We start from the raw sequence: 26,273 nt of genomic DNA, 5'->3' as shown, positions 1-26,273 counted from the left end.
ACAAAGGAACTCCGTGGAACTCCGTTTCCTTTGTGGCGCGGGGTCTGCAGCCTCTCGGATGATTTATTAAGAAAGAAGCCGCAGCCTCACAGCTCCGAAGCAAGAAAGCCGGCGTAGTCGGAGAGGCAGTCGGCCAGTCAAGGCAGCACTTTTTCCGCCGGGGCTGAAAGTGTTTTTCATGGGTTTTCTTTTCGGCGAGGCCCCGCTATCAGCCGCAGCATCGCTTACGCGTATCACAGGCGGCTCATTGTTCGCGGAAGATTCAATCTCTACGAGCGAGCAGCCTTTCTCTGCTCTCCTGCATCCGCGACAGAGACCGAGAGCCGGCTTCAAGATAAATGAAGCAAGTGGTATTTTCCCGAACTGCTCGACGGCTTTTACGTAATCCGGGGAGGAAAGTCAGGAAACTCTTGCCGCGCCGGATGTTCTCGCGTTTTATGGCGTTCCTTGGGGAAAGAGACGGGGAACGATGGGACAGGTGGATGGATTAGGACCTGCGAGGGTGTGGCAAGTATGTTACACACGTATGAAACGTATTTTTAGGGCAGCCTAATAATAGTTGGAGAACTGGAAGCTTTGCCAGCGCGAAACGCTTAACTACGCACGCGTTCCTCTCGATGGTAGATCCTGATAAGATACAGCAACGCTGCTTGTCATCGTGACCACGAGCCAGAGACGAAGACAACGTTTCTTTTGCAGTCTTGCTCGGTTTCCTCTTCAGCTTTGTGATTCACTCTCCGTTTCTACGTGCTTCCTTCCCTCCGTTTCCGCTTGGAAATGCCGCTTCTCTTGCTGAAGCATCTTGATGGGATCAAAATAGATCTCTATTCCTTAAGTTTTCCTTAAGAATTTATTCAGATTTTTTATTATATAAATTTTTTAAGATCAGTTTGGAAAAGTGCGACAATCAGCTGGAACCACGGGGTTAACTGAATCGCGGAAAAGTGAAAGCGCGTGAGATATGTTTGGCGGCTCATTAGAGTTGTCGAGTACTTGCTGGAACGCAACATGCTAGGAGTACACACTTACCAGGACATGCAGCATTGCTCTCGAGTGGACGGAGATTTGACAGTTGGTCCCGGTGTCCTACTCTATGGCAGTTTATTCTCCATTAGTTGTGCAAATTTCATGCTGGAGAGTGTGCCTCGAGTGGACGCTGACGTAAAAGCTGGCTGAGGGTTAGTCTGATGTAGCAGTGCTATTCGGAGTTGGTGCGACGTTGTACCACGCGAAATCTGCATAGATTTGCAAATGTTAATCATACAATATCTCCAGGTGGTTCAAATACGATTAGCACTGCTACTCGTTTTTGTCGTGCAGAAGCTTCGCAACCCAGCTGAATTTAAATGTAGCAACTCTCGAGCTAGCCTGAAGGCTAATCGTAGTACTCTCTGGAATTAACTCCTCCCACTGATTTCTCGATATTTACTCGAACGTTCCGATGTTCCGTATTCTTTCTCTTAATATTATTTTCTACACAGGCCAATTAAAATGTCTGGGAAATTTATGAAAAAGCCAGATGAACCAACAACTCTCTTTTCCAAGGAAGCGCAAGCCAATCATGATTTGAAAGTTCTAATAAAAACGAACGCACGCGTGAATGCAATCTTGTTTGTAGCTCACCCGGTAGAGTTGTGTGCCCGCCTGATTTTCTTCGGGTAAAAATCCGTCGCTAAATGATCCTTGCGAGAGACATGGTATCTATCACGAGCGGGAGTGATTAATAAACTACCCACCCAGTTGCGAGTGAATCAATAATTCTCCAGCAACCATTTGCGCAGGAGAATTTCTTTGGATCACTTTCTTGCAACTGGAACACGTTCGTTCGAAGAGGAGAGAATTATCGGAAGAACTGTGTCGTGATTAACAGCATTCTTTATAAGTCGAGTGCAGAGGGTTAATATAAAAACCCCATTAATGCTTCGCGACGTAAACGTTTCGAAATCCGCGAACGCGTCATAAACGCGAGGCCCGTTGATTGCCAGTGGTGCTAAGAACAACAGGACATTTGACAGCAAATTGCGGTCGCATGTTCGGCTGACGGTTTTTCAGCGGCAGCGTAACGAACAGCCTATTTAGCGCATAGGAAATAAGTTCAGCCTTGAGGGACGCCGAGAGGGTAGGGTGGCCGGCCTTAGCCGAGCAAGAAAGTGGCGCGAAGAAACCCGGTGAATCAAACTGCTTGCATTTCACGAAGATTGGAAGGAAGATTGCGCGGGTTTCTTGCGGACAGGAAGGACGAGACGCGACGGGACGGTTTCCGTGATGCTCGCCCAGGTAGTTAATAAATTAGTCCCATAACGTAGGCCGCGGCAAAAACTAGCGCTGCTCCGTAAGCCCGGTATAGTGGCTCGAAAGAGCTCCTCCAGCTCTCGGTTAGTCTCTAACTCGCGGGGGAGAGCAGAGTTTGCTGCCTTAAACAACCAGCACGCGAGCTATCTGTAACAGCGGTCCTCTTAAAGGAGATACAATTTAATTGGAGCTCGGTTTCCTCAGCCTTTCACCTAACAGACCATCCGACTCTGCCACGCTCGTGTTCCGGTCGTCCAGGTTTCTCGACGCGCTTCGATCGCGAATTATGGCCAACAATAAATTGGTACGGCGGAGACGACAATGGAGTTACGATGGAAATGTTCTGGATGATTGATAATCTTCCTAATACGTACCTCTCAGTTCCGAAAAAGCCTCTCTCGGACTATCACAATTAAACCCAATAGCAGGTGTGCAGTAACCACAGAATACCCCAGCAGAATAGATCCTTTGTGCGGGTACTTTATCCATCTAAATTCAAGTCAGTCCCGAAGAATAAACAACGAGGCGGGCTCTATCGATCTCCATCCGGCCGGCTCGGTGATTTCAGTCTATTGTCTTCGAAATGTATGGCATTAATGCCGCACAATTTGCACGTATTAGCGTAACCGAAAGGGCCTGTAGACAGTGGTAGTAACATAGAACGTTGGTTTTCCTGGTCCCGACACCGAGTTACGCGTGATAACGTCAACGGAATAGAGAAAGTGGTCTTCGTAAATTCAGCTGTATACAGTAGCTCGAGAAAGCAATCTCTCGGTTAACGGCGTACGTTTTCCGTTTTGTCTAATCTATTTCTGCCGATGAAAAGCCTCGCTCACTGCTTTCACAGGTATAGCGGCGGCAGCATCCTCTCCGCGAACAGAACCCTGCAGGCTCCTCCAACGACGACGTTGACTTCTTCTTGCTGCCTCGTCGTTAACATGTTGCTCGGTCCGTGTAACTCGTTTCTAGTGGCCGTGCACCCCGGATCATTATTGCTAGGCTGTGCGCGCGAGCATGATCGTCGTCTGTTTTTGAAACGCAACCGCTGCGCCGCCACCGCCGCGCGCTGAGTTACAGGAACATTCACGTCAAATCACCGCTGCCTTAAATGGCCAATATATAATGCGATTGATGTGGAAATTGACGGGCCGGTGGCAAGAAAGCTAACCGCCTACGTATTACCCGCAAATCGAGAACCGCGTTATTGCACGGCGAATTGGGAACTTTCATGCGTGCGCATTTTTTGGGAATCGCGTTCCTGCACGCTCGGGAATGTTATCATGCGAGTTCCGTGAAAGCATTCGCCGAGTGAAATTTGTCAAGAGACCAGGGTAAGATCGATTGGCGGTAAGTGTACCTCCCCGGGACAAATCACCAGTTACAGAGTTTTTGTTCACATTATACCGCTGGTCTCGTGGGGAATTATTGAATTTTCTTTGGCTACGCGTGAGGTGCAATATTGAATCGTTTTGAATTCCATCGGTTCATTTTTACCACGAAGACACGAAATCTGCAGTTCGATTGTTTGCGATAGACACTGAAGAAAATTTCATTCATTCTTAAAAAATCAGTGTGATCGAGTTATTCCAATCTGATCAAATTAAAAGTTCCAGATTTTTTGTTGAGATTATAATGGTGCTCTCGTGGGAAATTATTGAATAAATTTCTTTATCCAAGCATGTGCTACAATGTACAATATTGAATAGTTTTGAATTCCATCAATTCATGTTTGCCATGAATGCATGAAATCCGCAGTCTAATTGTTTGAGATAGACACTTAAAAAAATTTCATTCATTCTTAAAAAGTCAGTGTGATCGAGTTATTCGAATCTGATCAAATTATAAGTTCCAGATTTTGTATTGAAATTATAAAGGTGCGTGGGAAATTATTGAATTTCTTTATCCAAGCATGTGGTATAATGTACAATATTGAATAGTTTCGAATTCCATCGATTCATTTTTACCATGAATACATGAAATCTGCAGTCTGATTGTTCGAGATAGACACTTGAGAAAATTCTCTAAAATAATATATTGATAATAAATATTACACAGTATCACACCATCAATATTCACCACCTAGATTCTTCTAATCCGAACAAATTAAAAGTACCCAATTTAAGGCAAGTTCGCTGCACCTCCAACAGAAATTCTTTGCCGCAATAATTACTATACCGAGGTAATGCGTTCCCGCAGAACTAATGCGACCACTCTAGCATCTATCGGAAGGAACAAGCCGAGAAACAAGTATGCTCGCGTTCCCTTATCAGCGACGTGCCAGCTGGTGCAACGTTGCCGCGATAGTTGCGCCGGAATATACTGCACCAGCAACTTTCCACGGTCGCGTCGCTTCGAATATTAATTGAATGATCGCACCCACGGCTATTCATTATGCACGCGCTAATCCGACCATGCTGTATCTGGCTCCGGCGCGCATCTCGTATGCCCTCCCTTGCGTCTCGCCGCTCTTACGGAAGCCGATTAGGCCAAGAATTATTCATTCGCGTCGGTACTTCTGCGATTAATACGACAGGCATCTGTTTGTATTTAATTTCTTTTTAAATTAGACAATTTTGATTTTCTCTAAATAAATTGGACCGATAAAAGATGTAGAATTTGAGAATTTGGTAATAATTGTTTGAGCGGTGTTAAAATCTACGTTTACGAATTCGATGCGTCTTTTATCTTCGTCGATCGGTCTTCGCACGGTGAAACACGAAGATCAAGGGCCGGGTGCATCTTCAGCGGTAAGATGCCTTTTTTAGCGGCTCATTATGCGGCGGCGCAACACCGGGGGAATCACGGGAGTACCATTATCATTATGCCTGCCCGCGGATAACGTAATTGAAACTCTAACTGCGTCTTGGTAGCGTCGCTACTTATTACCGCGGCGCTCGTTAATCCGCGCCGAGGGAAGCCGATAAGGCGAGAGAGGCACAGGTGCAGCTCTCGCGGCTCGATGATAATGGATCGACGTATAGTGGATCGCAAGGCGGCGCGGAGATACGAGGAGAGCCCTCGATCCTACAGGGAAATTAAATAATTACCGACAGTAATCGATCTGTCGGCTCGATCCGCCCGATATTGATGACAACCGAACGAAAACAGAGAGCTCTTGCGCTCGCGGTGAAAGCGTTCTCGGTAGTTCCACGCTTGTGATTGATTGTCAAGGAGATTGAGTAGCGCTGATGTATCTCGTTCACTCGCGTACACATATACCCACACGGTCGCCTAATGACGGCCGAGGGACCATTCGCTGAACGATGCGAGCAGCCGCGTAATCGATCGCGAAACACTACGGTGCTTTAGGCGATCGCGTGAAACGCTTCAACGGAAAATCGGATGATGAGAACCTTGACTCCCGGGTCAGGGTCAGGGTCACAGTCCTGTGAAGCTTCTTCAACGTCTGGACTCGGAAAAGCATTTGTTCTATAATCTTTCGCGATTTTTCAGCAATATTAAAGATCCCAACAAAAATATCCTGTAAACAGGAGTCAAGTTCCTATGGCCGTAAAAAGTTGTGAGATCAAACAAAATACGGCCAAGTTCGCTAGCTTAGAAATATCTCTTGCAATACTGAAAAAAGCGTTTGTAAAAATTAGTTTAAAAGAATGCCATTTAATTTTTAAGGAGTTATACATGGAGGGCTAAATTATTCAAATTTGGCCGCTACCTAACACCTTTTACGGCCATTGGTTTAAAAAGTAACGGCCAAGTTTGAATAATTTAGCTCTCCATGTAACTCTTTAAAAATTAAATAGCGTTCTTTTAAACTAATTTTTACAAACGCTTTTTTCAGTATTGCAAGAAGTATTTCTATATCTCACAACTTTTTACGGCACTTGGCTCCTGTTTATAGGATGTTTTTGTTGGGATTTTATCAATTTTTGTTGAAATTTCATCAATTATCAAGTAGGTATTACTCTTATCCCTGATTCATTAAATCCTAAACATTTTTTATCTTTAAGGTGGACATTAAGTAAATTACTAAATGCATGTTCTATTCTACGTACCTATTTCGTAATGTTTTTTTTCAATACAACCCCTTTAAGGTGTAAAATTTCAAACTTTGATAATTATTTACTTTGATAAATTTCAAGTTTGTAGGTCAATGGGAAGTACCCAAAAGGTTTTGATGATCTGTTAGTCAGTCACTCAGTGACAAATTTAGCGATTTTTGATGTCCTATATCTCGGAACCTACTAATGTTGGAAGATTAATGTTTTGTCAATATTGAGACATGATAGAATTTAACAAGTGTACGAAACTACATCTCTCCATCTGCCTCCAGTGCCGAATTATAAGCCTCCAAAAAACGGTTAAGTTGTTTCGTGTAAAAGCACTACCGTGCACCTAGATTCCATGCTTGTAAAAATGAAATTTACACCGCATAAAGAATGTTGAAAGAGCTTTGAGAAAATGGTAATCCGATGGCACGTCCTCTCCGTAAAAAGCACACAATTTTTTCCTTCGTACACTGTTTTTGTACCCTTGCGGTAATAAAGAAGTAAAAGGTGATGGAAATGCGTACTTTGATTTTGAACATTTGATGCAAGGCACACAATAATCATAACTAAATCTGGTGTTGAAGAGAAACATCCTTTTTGATAAAAGTCAGCAAATTGTTTAAAAGAACACGAGCCTCGTAGCGCACATTTGATCGGAATCGCAATAACAAACGAGCCGGGCATTGTTCAACAATTTTCTTATCGATAACAGGTCCTAGTGCACCGGTCGCAGTTCTTATTGCCCCGAAACGGTCGTTTTCACGGTCCAGGAAACTTCCACGATCGAATTAATGTTCCCCGAGCGTTCAACGGACGTTTCACCGGGTAGGGACAACGATTTGTAGTCAGGGATTTTTGCAGAGTCGTTTTGCAAAGATACGCGCCGATTAGAGTGGTCTCTATCAGAGGACCGGGAAAACTTGCGACCTCGTAAGCTTTCCGCGATAGTATCGCACTGGTTACAGCCGGGCGTGGGCGTATGAAAATGTTACAGTCGCCGGAGAAAGTGTATCGGGCGCGTGCGTCGCTCGCGAGCCCGCGCGCGCGTGTACGATTTTCACGGAAGAAATTTCGCACGTGGCCAGATCGCATCGTGATTGGAATAATTATGTTTTCCCGGGTCTCGCGCCGCCAGCCCGGCCCGAGCCGTGTCCAAACAGGAATTTCTTAATCATTATCATTACGTCGATCCACTGCGTTCGATCGGTTTTGAAGTAATCGCTGTTAACGTTTTACATTCCGTCCGGGCTGTGTCTTGTAATTTGTTCGGCGACGTTTTTCAGCTGTCTGGGACTCAACCAGGTATGATATGTTTCTTGAAATTATTATAAAATCATGTCTGGCTTAATCGTGGTAAAATTGAATAAAGGCAAATTTTTGGAGATTGAGTGAATCAACAAAAGATATTGGTTGATTATGATGGATGGATCTGTTGGATATTCCTGAATGGAAACAAAATGGAAAGGTGCCGGGTCGTTAATGCTCCTTTTCTCTATCAGTTTGAGAGAAACTAGTTGTGTGATCGAACACGTGTGCCATTCGTGTTTACAGGCTCGCTTGAACGCGCCTCCTTGATGAAAGGGTAACGCGCGCGCCATTATGCTTATAAAAACCCACAATAAATCTCGCTACCATGCGTGGTAGAATAATTACGAGAGGACAGCGGGAAGCATTCATTTGCTTTTCACTTGGCTCGTGTTGCCGGTGTCAATGGATTCAGTCGATGAATTTTGTTTTGTTAATTTGCTCATTAGTACAGTGTACAAACGTCTACACTTTCTTTGAAAATTACGAAGAAATTGCATTCATGTATTTTTTAAAGAAATATTTAACTTTCAACAATTATTGTTGGCATTACTTCACGACGGTAAGAATTGAAATTGATCTACTCAAAAAGATTTTCAGGGTGTCATGTAGATCACATAAAAACAGGTACAACGGATTATTTATGCAACGTTTTATGAACGGAATTTTAATAGTGTTTTCAGAGAAACGTGTTTGGCCCCTCGGCGTATGGTAAAACGATTGGCAAGGGGTGAGTTCTGCATAAATAGGGTGCAGTCCAATAGTTGAGCTCTCGACCGCTAGATGGCGACTGGCTTCGTGGAGTTTCTCGCTCGACAAAGTGTGCAGCAAACGTTACATCTACCAGCAGCCGAGAAGCACTAGTCAGCTTTGCGCAGTGGCGATATCGTAACCAATGAGGCTCTACCGAGGTGCGATTATTGCTAGTTGAAAACTTTTACCAATACCCCGCCAAGACGATGTGAAATACCATCGGCTACGGCAATTTTTGATAACCCCTACGGGGGTTGCATACCAACGCAAAATTAATTTTCCAGGCTAATCTTTTAGACTTCTCGAAGTCTAAAAGAATGTAATAAACTTTCTTCCTGATCCAAGTTCACTTCACTCGATTCTGAAACTTCACTTCTTCCTGATATCGATTCAAACTTTGTACTCTCTACTCAATTGAGGATGTCTACGTATGTTTCGTCTGGCATCAATGTAGCAGTTCCGATATATTCTTTCCCCTTTTCATTCACGGTATATACCCCCCACACCTACCTGTCTTTACACCAGTCCATTGAAGTCGGCGCAACCGCGAATCGCGGTATGGCATTCAATTCATGAAACTTTTATGAAAGAACTTGTATGACGAGAACCGATCACGAGAACCGATCACGAGCAACGATAGAAGCAACGCCCTGTAATTCTCGGCAATTCTCAGGCTTCCGCGGGTGCGTATTGTTACGAGATAATTAGATGAATGAAAGCAGACCTTGTTCCACGATATACCTTCATCTGTAACGACTGTAACCATTGTTTTCATCCACAGTACATCAACTCCAAATTCCCCAACACTGCGAGACATCGAATTCCCCAAATCTGTCACAAGTTCGAAAAACTATTCTATCAGCGCAAACCGAGATCGTTGATTCATTTTCGACAACGAACAATAACTTCATTGTCCTGCTTCATTTTTCGAATTCCCAAAAGCGTCTAGAGCCACCCACACCGCGTAAATCAAACGCAGCATGCGTGTCACCGACCACCTGCCTCATGCGATTGTCCCCCGGGTTTATTTTCATTTCATTGTCCACCGCTCGTTTAATCCGGCTCATTGATTCCCGATTTCACCGTGCATTTCCCGCGGTAAATTTCTTATCGATTTCACTCCATCCGGAGTATCGATTCACGCGTTTCGCGTGGACCTTTTAAAGACGAACCGCTCGAATACCTTCAATATTGTATATACGCGCGCGTGCAGTAGGTCCGAGGCAGTTTCGGGTCCGTCGACCCCGTGATTTCCGGCTTCGGCAATTTGGGTGAATAGCGGCGCGACCGGCATTTAGACGAGCGCGTTTAGGCCAGCGTTCGAAACTCCATTCAGGACGGACGACACGCCGCGATTAACCTATTTACCTATTGATCGACGAGGTCTTCCGGCAACCTTGTTTCGACGTGGATCGATGTGTACCCGCCGGTCGTTACGCGCAATTACCGCCGAGGATGTTATCTCTGTCCTGCAACGGAGCTGCAGCCGTCGAGCTATCCTCGTGGTTATGCAATGTCGTTCACTGGGGAGAATCCTGCAGCCATTGATGCCTTCGATGCAGCTCCAGCACCGCTCCACATGTGTTGCATTTCTTTAATTAGTATTTTATTTATGAGATACAACGAGCAAAAGTCAGTTGATATTCCATTTCATATGTCTACAGTCTACAGGACGTCCCGAGATGGTATAAACGTGAACTCTACATGAGAAAATATAGAAGAAATTTTGTTCATTTGTCTCCTCCTTCCCGACTTTGCATTTGAAAATTCAGCGAACACGCGTGCTATCGAATAGGAACCGTCTGACGCGTCTGTTCATGATCGGCTCATTCTACTTCTTAAGAACGCTGGGCATGCGAACTTGACGGATTGTTAAAGAATTTATTCATCTTATCAGTTTCATGTTATCAAATTTTATATAAATTTACTAATTTATACGCATATTAAATTTTTCCTTAAATTTCATAACAAATCTACTAATCTATTCTATAATTTTAACCCCTCCTTTTAAATTATATAATAAATTTACTAATTTACATTCTAATATTAAATCTTTCTCATAAATTTACTAATTTATACTATTTGGGGATAAGTCAAGGATGAAATCATGAGTTCGTATAGTATTTTGGGTGAAAAACAGAAAGCCAGGTATCTATGTGCAACGAAATGACGTTGGTATACAACACATGCAGCATCAACGTAAACACCCCACGTCAAATCCCGAACCACGAAACATGATTGTTTAACTACGAAACAGAACCACGGTAAAACGGTGAATCGGTATAATCGAACGATGATTGCGATACACAAACAACGTTCTCACGAGGTTCGCGAAATAATCCGCGGGACGATCACGCTCGCGAACTTCCGACGACTCCTCCGCCGCCCTTCAGACGCGTAATTACCGATCGCGTGTGAGTAACGAGCGTCCGCATTGTTAAAACGCGTCGGCAACGTTTAACGGAAAGCGTTACATCATTATGGAAATAAAACGGCGAGTCCCGTTCCACGCGGGCATCGCGGAGTCACTCGAAAACGCTTCGTTAGATCCTCGATCCTCGTTCAACCTGCGATCTCAACGTCCCGCCGATCTCGCTTGCGTGGTTTATTAGCATCTTATAATTGATTTCGTCGATACACTCGGTCATGGGCACGCGATAACTTGCCGCGATGATTGTCTGCTCCGTCGGACGAGCAATCATCCTCAATTGTCCTGTCACGAAGGTTAAGTGAACTGTCCCTTGGTGAAATTGCAGTCTGATCGGCAGCGATGCAGTGTGCAGTTTCAACAGCTGTTTAACCGCCTTTACCGCGGTAACAAATATTTATGGAAAAGAGAATTCTATAGAAATTCATCTCACAAGTTATTTTCAAATTTTTCTGCTTGGAAAATGGAAGGTGCTCTCCGGTCTCTTCCTCGGAACCTTCATTTCCACAAAGAATGCGCCCAACCCCATTCCGCCAATCGATCTGCAGTCCCGCGAAACTATGCAATCGTTCGCATTCCGGAAGTTCGGTGAACTGGCAGCCGGATAGGGATGGTTTCAGCCACCGGGTGCGACGGTTAGAACAATGGTCACACCCCATCGACGAATCGGCACGCGAACCACCCTCTAGCACGGCAACCATCGATGCCGAGACTCTGTTCGGAAGTCGTTACTCCGGAAAGACAGCGGCGAAGACCTCTGCATCCGTTCCGTACTTTTAATCGCGTAATTTCCACGGCAACTTCAGTCCGTTCCATTTCCGGCGCTTTTACGGGATGGGTGCGGGCAGGACGCTTATCACTAGCTTCCACGTGGCGAGAGAACTTGCTGTGCAATTAAAAGTCTGCCGTCGTCGATCAACCCCACACACCCTGCACAACCCCCTTCTGTCGCCACGCAGAAAGGCTCCAACGCCACGAACTTCGCGAAAGTTCGCGATGATGCACTTTACTGGGTTTCGCGGGGGCGGAGCCGGAATTTGCACGCGTGCATATACCGGGTGCAGCTTCGTTTGCGATGGAATGTGTTCGACTTTCGAGTACGTCTTTTTCTATTTGGATTGAACTGTGTATTTATTCGTACAATTTCTATTTTATTCTTTTTGTTCCGCTGGAATGAAAGATATGGTCGCTGCCACTTAATCCAGATTTTTCAGTGTCCCTAAATTCCGCACCACCCTGTACATGATCGCTCCTGAATTTCTGCACAGTCGAGAGAAGGAACTCGTTTCGCGATCCCGATGCCAGCGCCGCGATTACCAGCCGCGATTTTTATCATGGCGCGTGTGCGTCGGCAATATTATCCGGGCTCGGTGTATTTTTTACGGGGAAGTTCGTGGCCCGGCCTTCCGGTTGCACGTGAACAATTCTGGGAAACGTTGATGAATCTTTTGGGACGGTCGTCGCCGGACCAGCTAACAGGGCTGTGTTTTAATTGAACGCAGCGAATAAAGCTGCTCTTTATTCCGAGCGCAGCAACATTATACTTGCGAAGAATCCGGTCTCGGTACGTACATTCTACAGTTAACGATGCTGGGTTAATATACTTTACCTTGGCCGCTTGTTAAGATCGTGTTTTTTTTCGAAACCGGGAGGTCATTGGCATTTTTCTGCAGAATTATGCGAACGAGCGTGTCGCCCTCGGGTGTTTCGTTACGTCGCTAATCATTAGCGCAGTTACAGTAAAAATTTAGATAAGAAATCAATTTCCATTTTACTAGGGGAAAAATTTTCTCTTCGTTGCGGATCTTCTCAAAACTGCTGATAAGAATAAACTGTGGTTTGAATAATTTTCTGAGAAGTCAGAAATGATTAACGAGAAGACTAATATTAATTTCCCCGCGGTTAGGGCCCGATAAGACGGGCCCTCAGCCGTAAACACTTCCAAGAGCCCATCAGCTTCGTCCGCAGTCTCATTGTTTCCATTTCCATGGTCCCGCACGGCTCACGAAAACAGGAAAAACGATCCCTGTATCGGCATCGTTTCTCTATTCGCCTCGAATTCACGGTTAATCGTGGCCTGACCCGCAGGTGACTCAATTACCAGATACACGAGCCACCGGCGGATATCGAGGACTCTCTCTTTCTCACGTTACGTATCGCCACCTGGTCGGCTAGGCGATTCCCGGTTCATAAATCGAGCTCCATCAAAATGAAATTTTCCACGGTGCTGCTGGAAAAACCTGGAGACGCGCGAGCCTTTCGGCTTGTACTCATTAATTGGATCGCCAGAAGTGACTCCAAACCAACCATAACGAATCTACCAATTGGTCTGCGAGCATTCGAATAAATTCGAATACGTATGATCTTCCACTACGTACAATGCAGTCGATGATGCTGTAAATGTAGAAAATGATTAAGAAACTAGCATTGGGTCGCACTAGAGAAGAACCGAGCCCGCTGTCAGTATGAAAAGTCAGTTTGCCAGAGGCCAGGCCGGCAGCCACGGAAGATCAGGGCAATTTCGCGTCTCTTAAGTCGGTTTCCGATGGAACACAGGCGGATCCACGGTGAGCGCGTTTAAAGAGGTCCGCGGCAGGCTATTTGTCTTCGTTTTGCGGTGTTCATGCACTGATAGGAACGCCATTAATCATATGCCGGTCGTACGGGGCCCAAGGCCCCTGCGGACCTGATATCCATTATTGCGGTTGCGGCGAGACACTGACGCCCGATGGATTAATTGCGTATCGCGTCGTCACGCCGATTAGAATATCTAAGGTTCTGGCTGTGGCCCCCGGGACAACCGGAATCTCGTCTGCACGCGTGCATGTTACCTCAATTATAAATTAAATTCGCTGTGGGATCTTGCCCTCAATGATACGGGAAAGCGGTGGTGATTTTAGTGGGGGTTGCTTCGAAGAAAGGGAAAGGATCCGTTTGTTGATACTCAAGTTACAGACTACACTATAGCTTCGTGACGTCACTCGGACGTCCGAACTGTAGCATTCCCCCACTATTTTTCCTAGGACTGCACATTCTCCGCAAATTAGCTTTGCACTCAAAACTATTTCTACACCACTATGTTTGTATCTAAAGAATCGATAAAAATTTAACTATTATAAGTACGAGTCGCAATAATATTCTAGATCGGACGAAATGTATTTAAAACAAAACATTTGGATGAATTTGGAAAAGTACAGGGTGGTCCATTTATCCTGGGGCAGTCAATTATTACGGAAACCAGCAGGAATATGAAAAAATGTTTTATATAAATGTTCTTCATATGAAAGGGCACATTTAATGGCGCTATGCACATTTTTCCATAATGGCCCTTTAAGGGTCAGATGAAGGGAAACTTCATTTTTTCAAATGGAAACCCATACTTTTTATTTCATATTCTTATTCTACATCGAAAAATAATAATATTTCGTATGAAACATTTTTTCCTAGCGTGCACGGTTTTATTAGACAAATTGTGGTGAATATCCCAATATTTGTAATGACTAGGTTGCGGATCTTCATGCAAAATAAAAAATGTTTGCATTGATTGCAGGACACAGGAGCCAAATAAAAATGGTATTCTCCTTTTAATTATCCTATTAAGCTGAAACTAATACTTTGGTGTCCTTAATTATTTTCAACATGTCCGCTGCTTTAAATTACATGTACCCGTTTTTGTCATAAATGCATAAAATCCGCAGTCTAGTAATGACAAAAAATACTGAGTTTGATCTGAAGTCATAAAAATCTAGTAAGCGGTGACAGGAATACGTGTGTAGTACATTAAGCATCGTAGCTGGCGTTATTGCCGCCTATTAGATGAAGATTCACAATACATGTTGTATGCCATTATGCAAGCTTTGCAACATTTATCATGGTATCGTTAAAAAATGGTAAGTTCAGGAAAAAAATGTTTTATACGAAATATTATTATTTTTCGATGTAGAATAAGAATATAAAATAAAAAATATGCATTTCCATTTGAAAAAATGAAGTTGCCCTTCATCTGACTCTTAAAGGGCCATTATGGAAAAATGTGCATAGCGCATAAAACATTTTTTCATATTCCTGCTGGTTTCCGTAATAATTGACTGTCTCAAGATAAATGGACCACCCTGTATATGATTAATATCATTCAATGAAATAATTTCCGTTATTTGTAACAACTTGTTGCCATCTCGCAGATAACCTGTCAATTCCTCTGTTTCAACATATGTTTTCCATTTACAAGCAAAATTACCTGCGCATTTAAAATACGACAGAACCTCCCCACCAGTCTAATAATTAGCCAGCAACAAAGCGACAGTTTTATGGAACTTTCGGCCAATGTTTGAGAGAATTGCGACTGTGACCGCCGGCAGATGCGCCCGGGGCCCGGTGCTACTTTGTGCTAGGTTGTACCTCGCCTGACCTACCGGTGCCCGGCACGAACATGGAAAAATATGTAAATATCGGGACTCATCCATTATCCAACACGGAGAGAGAAACTGGAGAAAGAAGGGAACGGCTCGTGTGTACGCGCTCGCTCGTGCACGTGACTCGGGACCGGAAGGTACAACGACCCGCACCCGCAACCGCGCGCGAAACCTTCCCGTCGCTGTTTTAGCAACGGCATGCGTATCGATTCCCGTGGAATTGTGTATGTGTGAGTGTGTGTGTGCACGCGCTCTGTAGTTTTCCTTTCTTTCTTTCTATCCCCCTTTTTTCCTCTTGTTTTAATCAGAGCCTACACAGTTGTTCGAAGCATCGAGTTCGTAAATAGCCCCGATACCGGACCTCCTTTGTTGTTGTTTTGACTGGTGCGCCGATTGCGAGGGAACTCGAGATGGTTTTTCTTGCTCGCTAGATTTGAGTTATCGGATCGATGGGTCCGGGCATGTTAATTGCGGGAGTACTGCTGCGATAAGCAGCCACTTTTGCGGTGATTTGTTGCCCGCGATTGGCGTCCTTGGGCGGAATGCGATCATTGAAATCGTGGAATATACGGAGGGAATGTTTTAAAATGTTTCAACCTGCCCTTCGGTGGAATTATTGCTCTGAAAAGAGAAGGGAATGCGACGAGCATTTTTATTTTCTACCATATGCAACGTGTGTTGTCAATAATATGCAAAGAGCCTAATAAAACTTCATGAACTTTCTGGTGGATCGATCGTACAGAGGATTTTCTCGAAGCAGTTCTTGTGAGAATATCATAGCCGACGTATATGTAGGATACCTCAGGGCGGTTTTCAAGTGGAATTACAGGGGAGTATCAAGACGAGAGAGTGGTGACTATACTTCTGGCTGTTGTTTAGTGAACCGCGCGTTCATCCGTGTCTTTGGAAAGTGCGAGGATAAACAGTTATACAATGGACGCCGCGGCGTAATGCGAGTGATGTCGGTGCCCTTTTCCGTTGTGCAACTGTTTTACATAAGCCCGGAAAACTGGTAATCGCAAAATACCCCTTTCGAAACGCAATCGGTTGACCTTCGATTCTTTCGATTGCGAACTGACTAGCAGGACGAGAGATTTTAGAAACTCCATTCTGAACGAAAATAAATGTGTCGCTTTATTATTTCGTTAAATATTGACTCGTCACCTGAGAACAGCGTCAGTAAATTTCGCTCGCGAGCTCTCTCAACTTCTCAGTTTGGATAGGGACTGTCTCCCAGGGCCGGGGGTGGCAATCCACCGAATAATGGAGAGCCCAACGTCCTCCATTATCCGGTGGTTGTTGGTTCAGAGAATTTCGACGGCCTGCTGGTATCTGCCAGCTCGCGGGAACGCCGGATGCCGGGAAGGGTGACGGTTTTAGGTAATAGTTCGTACAGGGTAGAGAGTGCCCGAAGTTCCGGCTGCAGGGTGAATGGCGGTTGTTACCCCCGTTGCTGTAGCAGACGGTGATTTTTCATCCTGACGCCTCCGCTCTCCGGCTAATGCGAAAATCCTTCTCCCTCTTCTTTCCTCACCCCGCCACTCCACCGGTATCATTGAAACTTTCTGTCTGCTGACCTTTCAACCTTGAGGCTTCGTTAACACCAGCTGTTCATTAAAATGTCGCTGGACGTTGTTTACGACCGGTGAATGGAGGACCGTGAATGGGCGTTTTCTTTCTTGGCTGTGTTAAGTATTGTAATATTTCAGTGGGATGCTCGCTTCGGTTTTTATTGTGTTCGGTGGACAGCCATTGTTTTCTCCTCGGTCTTCCGAAAGGGAGGATCTGCGTTGCTTTTTACGTATTCCTTTTCGATACTGTTAATCATTCCGTTTCGTTTGCTTGGTGTGAGGAAGACAATAAAGGTGCAGGTTTTGTCGAATACACCCTTTTGCAAATTAAATTTAACCTTTTAGAAATAAAGCATTTTTAACGAAGTTTTTGTAAAAATTCAAGATTCAGTAAGAATTCAAGGGAGATGCTTTCAAGCGTAATTAATTTTAAATATCCTTAATGGGTGAAATTGATTTGCAAAATGGTGAATTTGGAGTGAAAAACCTATGATTCAATATCATTGGAAAACAGTTGAAGAACAGAATTTAATGCTGGCTCTTGCATTCAAAAAATCGTATCAGACGTAGGAAACATACCAAATTCGAAAATATTACTGAAAGAGGCGAGTTTATAAAAATGAATATAATTAATATGAGGGACAGAAGGTTCAACCTAAACAGTCCAATCGGTAAAACAATGATCGCATCACCTAAACGTGTTCAGGGTGACAGTGTCCGACCATCGGGGGCTCGTACACACGGGTGAGCCGGGTCTGCATCAAGCCGTCGGAAAAGTAGTATGTTTGGTGGGGATGCGGTGTGTCTGGTGGGGAGGAAGGGAGCCCAGGCAGGGTTCCGAGCGCGTCGGCGGCGCTTAAGCGTTCGTCGCGGGGGCATTGCCGTCGTGGCCACAGTTACGATCCGATCGAGCGTCTCGCAGCGCGTTGTGTGCGACTCCTCCGCAGGATACTCGCTGCGAACCAATCGGCCGGACACGTGTTCGTCCCATTCTACATTCCATTGAACGCATACAGTGATCGAAACATCATCGCACAAACCCGTGACAAGATGGTAGCTTGAATCATCCTCGCGACACCTGGCCGGAGGACGTTACTCCTTGACGTATCAGTGTATCGAGCACCAACAATTTCATCATAGGATTCTCGGTGTTCCGATGGTGGTTAGACAATCTTTGTGTATATCCAGTTAGAGGACAAATTCTTTGGAGGATCAGTGTGTTGAGTGGCATGCGTGTTGGCCTGAAAGGAGTTAGGTGTTCCGGTGATTGTTTGACAATCTTTGCGTACATCTAGTCACAGGACAAATTCTTTAGAGGATCAGTGTGTTGAGTGCCTAAGCGTGTCCGTCTCAAAAAATTCTCTTGAAGGGGACTCTGTGTTCTGAAGGTAGCTTAGCAATCCTTGTGTGCAGCTGGAGGATCGATGTGTTGGCTACCAATCGTGTTCGTCTCACAGGATCCTCTAAATCGAGTCTTGGTATCCTGATGGTGGCTTGACCATCATAGCACACACTTGGAACATCAGTGTGTTGGGTATCAATAGCTTCGTTCAAGGATTCTCAGTGTTCTGATACTAGCTTGACCTGATCAGAGGACACGTATCTTTTTGGAGGATCGTCGTGCTGGGTCCCAACAAGTTCTTTGAAGGACCCTGACATTTTCACGCATCCTGGGGAAAGTGAAGTGGCTCGTTCCGCGAACACTCTCGGCTTGGTTTTCGGCGCGCGTCTCGTGGCCCATTCAGCCGGCCGCCGGTGAATGAAGCTCCCAGGGGCCAGCGGCTCGCCGTAGGTCAGTTTCTCGAAGGAGGTCGTACATCGCAGCCCCGCCCCCCGTCTTTCGCCTGGCCCCGACACAGCCCCGGAACATGTCCCCCGGGTCCAACCCGGTCCTGGACCCAGCTCCTCTTTGTTTCACTCGACGCGGATCCCATCTTCGGAGATGACAAGATCTCGAGCTTGCTCTTGGTATCTGGAAGCTTCGTTGCTCGTAACGCTCTGCGGAGTACCTTGAGATTCTGTCAGGGTGCTTTGACGGATTGTACGAGTGCCTTCGAGTGTTTTATTCAGGCAACTTTGAGCTGGCGTGATCGTCGTGAACTTGTCAGTGAGCAGAACGAGTCGTGACCATAGTGATTCGTTAGTATTTGTATCCGTGGCCGGACGTGGTTAACAGGACCTTGTGTGGACAGTGTGTGGTGCCGGACCCTGCGACTCAGACTGAGCCTCTTTCGGATTAATCGACGCTGCTGGTCTCCGAGGTCAGTGATACTTCGAGCTCTTGCTTTTTGCGAGTTAGGTCATCAAAAAATTGTTTGAAGAATTCTATGTGACAGTCGATCAGAAATTGGTCCGATCGGTTATATCAGCTGCGATCTCTTCAGGGTTAGAACGAGGACGGTGATTAGGTACACAGTCTATTTATAGTCGACGTTCACTTAACGAGACAGTTTTCTGCATGACGATTACTTTCTTTCGACGGCGATTCGTTCGGGGTGTTCTTGCGACGACGTTTTCTTGCTTGACAATTCATTCGCGAACCGTGATTTATCGATCGAAAGCACTCGCCCGACGTTTATGGTTATCGACACTCGAGTGATTAATGTGTAATTTCGATAATCCTAGTTTTATACTTGCAAACGGAACGTGAAGCGCTCTCCTAATTGGGGTATAAATTGACACAAGTCCGCGCAAATAAAAATGTTCTGCATTGAATGTGGGAAGCAGGAATAAAATACAAATCGATTTCATCCCTTAATGACTTTGGTACATTAAAAACAACATTATGATAATCTTGAATTTTTCTAATCCTTTACTGTTTTATATTTTTCCCAACCAATTTCTTCATAAACGCATAAAAATGGACAGTCTATTAATCAGGAATAAAATACAAATCGATTTCATCCCTTAATAACGTTGTTACATTAAAAACAACATTATGATAATCTTGAATTGTTCTAATCCTTTACTGTTTTATATTTTTCCCAACCAATTTCTTCATAAATGCATAAAGATCGGCAGTCTATTAATCACCAAATCGAATTTGCACCGAGCTAACAATTATTAATCATTGAATTGCCATCGAACACAGTACAGTTATGAAACTGTAACGGCATTGGATGTACAGTGAATGTGACGCTAGGTACACGAGTTATGACAATATCGTGCGCCACGATAATAAAGGAAGCTAGCATAACCGTGAGGTGATAATCGTCGTAGGACAGAGAATATACAGCGAATCTGACAGAATTCCGAATTCGAGGTCATGCGGTTTTCGCGGTGCAAAACGTGAGAATATGGCGGAGCGTTGTCACGAACAGGGACACAGGACCCTTTCCGTTATGCGGTGTTGGTTGTTGCTCTGGCGACGTTAGAATACAAATCGATATTTAGACTGACATAAAGGTGAATGTTGACGTCCTCAAGCTGCTCTCTTATCTCTCCCCTAATCGGATGGTAATGGCAACAACGGAGCGTCTTTCCCAGAATTTATGGGTCTCTTCCTTCTTTACTTGGCTCTGAGATTCTCAGCTGTTTGGTGCAGCATTCTCCATCCATTAATCTTCACACTTCATTATATTTTTGCAACAGAATCTTACAATTAATCTCTTCATTTCGTGTCTCTTAAATTACACTCGAATGCCTCGGCATTAATGCATTCAACTCGTAATTTCACCAGAACAGCGGCAGATTCCAAATATCCATTCAGTATAGAATCTTATAGTAACCGTGAGTCGACAAGAACCGCAATATGCTGACTGCCACCTATAAATGACTCCATGATTCGACTAAATATAGGAATTAAATCAGTTAGCGTATAAAACAGTGGAAGGCTGAAGGAACAATCAGTATGACAAATATTAACTTTCCTGTTTTCCTTTCAATTGATAAATTACGTCGATTTTTCGACAATCATCCACTAATTCTCGTCACTTTCCACGTGTCTTGTTCTATCATTACTTCTTTTCTGTCTCTCACTGCGAAAGTTATTAATTTTCTTCATTCTTTTCTCTTTCTTCTGTTCAGAATGCTGATTCATTTGCTCATTTATTCATTTAGCTCCACGACTCGCGGTGATAGGATATAAATAAAATTGATTTCAACTCGACAAGTCCACTCGAAAGGTATGCAAAAATTTCATAAAAACATTGTGAAAAAAATTAATTCATTTCCCCCACTCTGCCGACATGCTGCTACCACAAAATCGTTACCAAGCGTCGACGAGAGCTGCAGTCGATACGATAACCCAGAAACCCTCGCCGACACGCGTTTATCGTCGATGCCCGTCGACGACGTCGTCCGTCGGGACGACGGGCACGAAACCAGCGCCAATAAAACTCGTCCTAGCCCCTCTTCACCAGGAGTGGTATTAAATATCATCAGGAAACGGCGTCGCGCTACCATAAATCGCTTGCACGCTACAGCAACGGGCTGCCGGCCCGTAAATCGGCCTTGCGACACGTTTATTTCCAGCCGGCATTAATTAAAACGAGCCCGTGCCCTCTCCTCAACCCTCTCGATTCCTCCCGCACCCTTTTCCGCAATCGTTTCCGCGCGCGGAATCGCTGGAACGCGAAATAATTGTGCAATACTGCTGGGAAGGGCGGAATGGCTTGCCGCAAGTGTGTTCCGCTACTCGTCCGAATCTGATTTCCATTCAGGGCGTTGACGGTGCCGGGTCTGGATCGCGAGATCGAGATCCAGGCTCGAAACGAGTTTGACAGGTCGGCTCCTGTGCCACCACCTCGGAACCGTTTTTTTACCGGAGACACGCGCCGCGAAAAACTGTGTCGCGAAACATGAATGGTCGCGCGATCGCCTTTCGGATCTTTCTCCAAGGCTCTTTCGAGACCGTTTCAACCCCTTCTACTCGGCTCGACACGATGGAGAGACATTCCTGAATTGATAGAGGAAATTTTAGTTATGCGTGCTGACATCCGGCAGGTGTTTGATCCGAGCGATTTTATTCCTGATGAAATAATGCAGTTCTGGAACGGCTCACAAAGTCTAAGAACTGTTGCTGTCACCAGCGGAAATGACGATTAGTAGAAGAGTCGGTTTAGGCAGGACATATCTGGTATACTATATAGTATAGTTTTTTATTCGCTATTTTCATACACAACAAAGTCTTTTAATTAGACTAGAACTCCGCTCCAACCGTATCTTTCAACAATTTCGTTGGTAGTAGTTATTTAATTTTGACGCGACCCCCACCTCAATATTTGTTCACACAAAACCTCTGCGTTAATCAATTACGTCGCATAGTTGATGTCGAGCAGCCCTCGTAATTCCCTCTGAAGCACCCGGTGCAACAAACGTCCAACAAATTGGCCTCGTTATTCGCGATACTCGCAAATCGCGAAACGTGCCGCATGCACTCCGACAGCGCAATAAGGAGCAGAGAGAAAGAGAGGGCGAGAAGGGGGATGGGGGGTTGTGATGCGAAATAGGCAGGCCGATATTTTCCTAGGTAATTTACGCGGAATGAAGGGAACGTGCAATAAACGTTCGCGCCGTCGATGCTCCGATAATCCTTTTACGGTCTGGCATCGGATCGAAGCGTGCCGTACGATAGAGCAATAAATCGCATCAACGATACTTAACCGATCGCACGAAACGAGCGTCGACGTCCCGTCGAGAAAGTAATCCGCGGCGGTTTCTGCGTTCGTACACCGTTGTGTGCTAAAACACACATCTCTCTTTCTCCCTCTATTCGAGGTGTCCGTGTGTATGTTTTCACCGGACAGATTATACTACTCGAAGCCGAGCGTACGATGGGAAAGACGACGGACAAGGAAAAAACGATCCACGAGCAAACGAACACGAACCGTTTAGCACGATCGGCGCCGGTAGAACACGGGCCCGTCCGAAAATCGTCTCGTGTTCTGGCGCGAGCGGTTTCGAAACGCTGAAAACGCAGCTATCAAGGCCTCGGAACAACGTTAGCCCATTCCGTGAACCTTGTACGCGGGCGATATACACGCCCATCGAACGATACGATAACGAGAGAGAGAGGGAGAGAAAGAGAGAGAGACCCGGAGAGCTAAAGGGGCCTCAAATCCACGATCGCCGGAGCGTGAGATCGAACGTCGAGTCCCCACGATCGAGACGCGATTAACCAACCGATCGAGACCGTTTTTCTCACGGCCCGGAGTTTATTGGTCGCCATTGGCGAATCCGTTTTCGCCGATCGAAAACTACGGCCACCATTATTCCGCAGCTTCCGTTTTTCGCGGAACCCGACGGGGTTACACCGATCAATCTACGGTCACGATCGGTCGAGATCGTAATCGTTACGTCACTGTACCACTATTCTCCAAACTTTTTGATTCGCAATCTTTTCGATCGTCCACTAAGCGATTCCCGGCACCCGTCGATCCCGGAGCTTCCGGTTTCCGCGACCCCGAACGAGAATCCGCGAGTTAATCAACGGTCACGATCGTCCTAGATCGTGAACCATGTGGACTTCGATTTCGATCGGGCTGAAGTCGAGAAGTCGTGTTTGACTTCTGTAATGTTGGTCCGAAGATTGTTAGGTCGTGTGGTAGGAAATGTTGTACTTCAAATGGATTGCTGCTGGATCGTTTAAGTAGACATTCGATTGAATATTCAGAAGATTCAGTGGATTCCCGTCTTGAAGAATTAATCCTGGGCTCTCGGCAGGGTCTGAATGAACACGGGAGCGGTACAGTAGCCTCAGAAAGAGGAGAGACAGTCTAGCAGACGTTCTTTCCCGGTTTTATCGAGTTATTTCATGGGGGAATCGGTCAGCGAAGCGTTGCGGCTCGCGAACAGGGGGCTCGACTCCCTCGATACTCATTCATTTACTCGTTTTCTCTCCCTCGAGCATGCTCCGCTCGATGTTTCTCTTTTTTTTTCACCGAGACACGCGGTATCTGATGCGCGACAACCTAAAAGGCAAGGGACTTGAGTCGTTCGTCGTCCGTTTAGCCGAGTTTCTCGTTTTCGCATGTATCGCGTCGCCTCTCTCTCTCTCTAGAGACTTATTAAGTACGAATCCGCGGCTCGTAATTATTTCAGTTGTCTCTCATCTCGAAAACTAACGTCTCTCTCCCTCTCTGTCTCCCTCTATCTTCTGCACGGGGAACACGCAAATGCGTTGTAGCGCTGCCACACGATCTCATTAGCGCGTTCCTGTTCCTTTCCAGGAAACACGCTTTGTTCGACCATGTCTTCTCTCGCCTCTCGAACATTTTTTTCTCTTCGTTCTTCTCCCGCTCCCTTCTTCTCCCTTCATGATCGTTCCTAGCCTAACCTTTCTCGCTGTTTTCCAGATCCAATTACCTTTCGCAATTTATCGCCGACGTTTTATTGCCGCCCATAATTTAATGAGCAGATGGTACGCGCGTGTAATTCAGGCAGGAGATTCCCAAGCACGGATTAAACGCGAAACAAATTTTACTGCGATCGCGAATTAGGATTCGCTGCGAGATCGTGTGTCGGAGCAACTGCGAATCGTCGGTTATAGTTCATTCATTTTTAATGGTCGCTTTAATTAGAGACGTATTTTTTTAAGGTGTTCTTCAATTCGCTTGTGCGTCTAGGAGTCTGTTCATCAATGGAATGCTCTTGGTACTCCAATCAGAGAGCACGATAAACACGAACCTGTCCGATTGTACCAAGCGAACGAACCGTAGGAAGTGTGCCAAAAATTGGCAATAAATTTGGGGAAACAGTTAAATGGCTCACCTCGCCGCTGAACCCCGCGGACGAGAACAATCGAAGAATCGATTCCAGTTCACGGTTTAGGCGATACCCAATGGTAGCCCGGTGAAAGAATGCGGTAAATATGCGCGGGGGAACGCAAAGAGCCGCTGGATACGTCGTTATCCTGAATCGCGCGATCGTCGGATAAACGCTTGTTAGGTATCGCTGCCGGTGCTCGGGAAAAGTCTTTAATGGCTCGCGCCGGGCATACCGACCCGATGGCGGTCTTTCGGAATGAATAGAAACGAGGTGGCCGCGAGTTAGCGTCCGGCTCCGCGAGCGAATTCTTCGTCGACGCCTTGACGAATCGCGAAGCCAGCTCTGAAAACTCCGTTCGACCGCGACCAGGCCTGCTACTATTACTATTGCTGTTGCTATTGCAATTGCTACTGCTCGGTGTCGACTTCATTGAGAAAGCGGCTTTCGTTTCGCGAATACTTTCGCGGGGCCGATTCGAATTACGACTGGCCGGAGAGTTGCGCGAAGGGTAGCATTGCGTCAGATTCAGAGGAATTGTGTGTCCGGCTGGGGAAAAGTTTTCTGCGCTGCAGGAAGTGTACCTTTGAGTCACCACGATATTAGATCCTCAAGCCATTGAATTCTCACACTATTGGATCCCCAAACTAGTTCTCCAACCTCCCATGCAATCAAACCCTCAAATCCTGAATCGCTCTCATCCGAGAAGCATCAGTTCCCAAACTCATGAGAGCCTAAAATTGTGTATTCCCAATCTCATGGAGCCCCGGATCTTCCAGCTCGTCGAGTGACGTAGCACGCGCGTTGTTGGTGCATTGGCCGGCGGGGTTCAGGCAATATCAATGATATGAATTATCTAACTGCGTGGGCGTACCTGTGCAGCCTCTACCAACAGAGCAGCACCGACTGTCACGGTCTCCCTTCGAGATCGGGCACGAGCACACTGTGCGAGCCGGTCGTGGCTTACAACGGTCCGGCCGCGGCACCTCGCTCTCCTGCTAGCCGCGCTAATAAAGACGGCTGTGTTGGCTCTGGTGCTCGGTATTAGGACGATAATACTCGACGAGAACCGCTTGGCCGGCTGCATACACGCATTCCGCGCTGCCCACGGCCTCTCGGCAGGTAGCACGAAGTGGTTACGGCCACGGGGTAGGCTGCTGCGAAACACCAGGGGGGAATCGGAGGGGTACTATAGGAAACCATGGTGGTACGAAGAGGTGCGAGGGGAGCACGAAACAGGGTGCGGGGGCAGTTGCGAGTTGCGTACAGAAGGGTGGACAAGGGGAAGGAGGCGGTTAATGGCACATAATCGAGCCGATACGTGGGCGATGTTACTCGCCGACTCGCGAAACTGCCGATTTCGAAAAGGTAGATCGTGAACGGGCCGCATTCCCTCCTGGTTGGCTGGCTCGCCGACTCGCTGGCTGGTTGGCCGACATGTTCCCAGAATGGGGAGCCGCTTCATATATCATAATTGCTGCCAGGTGCACAAGCGTCCGGAATACCGAGCCGGCTGATCGGACACGATGGACCTCGAGCACTTCGACGCGGACAGAATGCCTCCACCTAACACTCGATACACTGTCAAACCAATTTTTACTCGTTCCATGATCCCTTTGTACGGTACACATCAACATTTATTCATATCACTCCTTTTCCATTTTTTTTTTATAATTTCTTGTGCTTTCGTCATGGATTTCTTTATTAAAGTCACTATGAACATGTAAGGATTGCTAGCACTTTTTAAAACATTTTAAACTAATCATGAACAAAAATTGCTCTCTGAAACGCTGTTCTCATA

General features: G+C 45.8%; 2 protein-coding genes and 1 non-coding gene across 6 annotated transcripts in view; all 3 read left to right on the top strand.

Moving 5' to 3' along the window:
- The window catches only part of LOC143211916 (uncharacterized), a 353,326-nt gene that overhangs the window by 79,824 nt on the left and 247,229 nt on the right, over positions 1-26,273 (top strand). The gene's annotated exons all lie outside the window — the stretch shown is intronic.
- Positions 6,109-26,273, top strand: part of LOC143211920 (uncharacterized) — a 73,181-nt gene continuing 53,016 nt past the window's right edge. The window contains exon 1 of the mRNA XM_076430056.1: positions 6,109-19,029. The gene's annotated coding sequence lies outside the window, so the exon portion shown is untranslated. The remainder of the gene's footprint in view (positions 19,030-26,273) is intronic.
- Positions 8,471-8,611, top strand: LOC143212497 (U4 spliceosomal RNA). Its single transcript, XR_013009715.1, has one exon. It is a non-coding gene; the product is annotated as a U4 spliceosomal RNA (small nuclear RNA).

The sequence above is a fragment of the Lasioglossum baleicum genome, chromosome 9 (genome assembly GCF_051020765.1).
Source record: "Lasioglossum baleicum chromosome 9, iyLasBale1, whole genome shotgun sequence".
Lineage (NCBI taxonomy): Eukaryota > Metazoa > Arthropoda > Insecta > Hymenoptera > Halictidae > Lasioglossum > Lasioglossum baleicum.
Note: the sequence above shows the minus strand (reverse complement) of the source record. Positions and strands in the feature narration are given on the sequence as shown.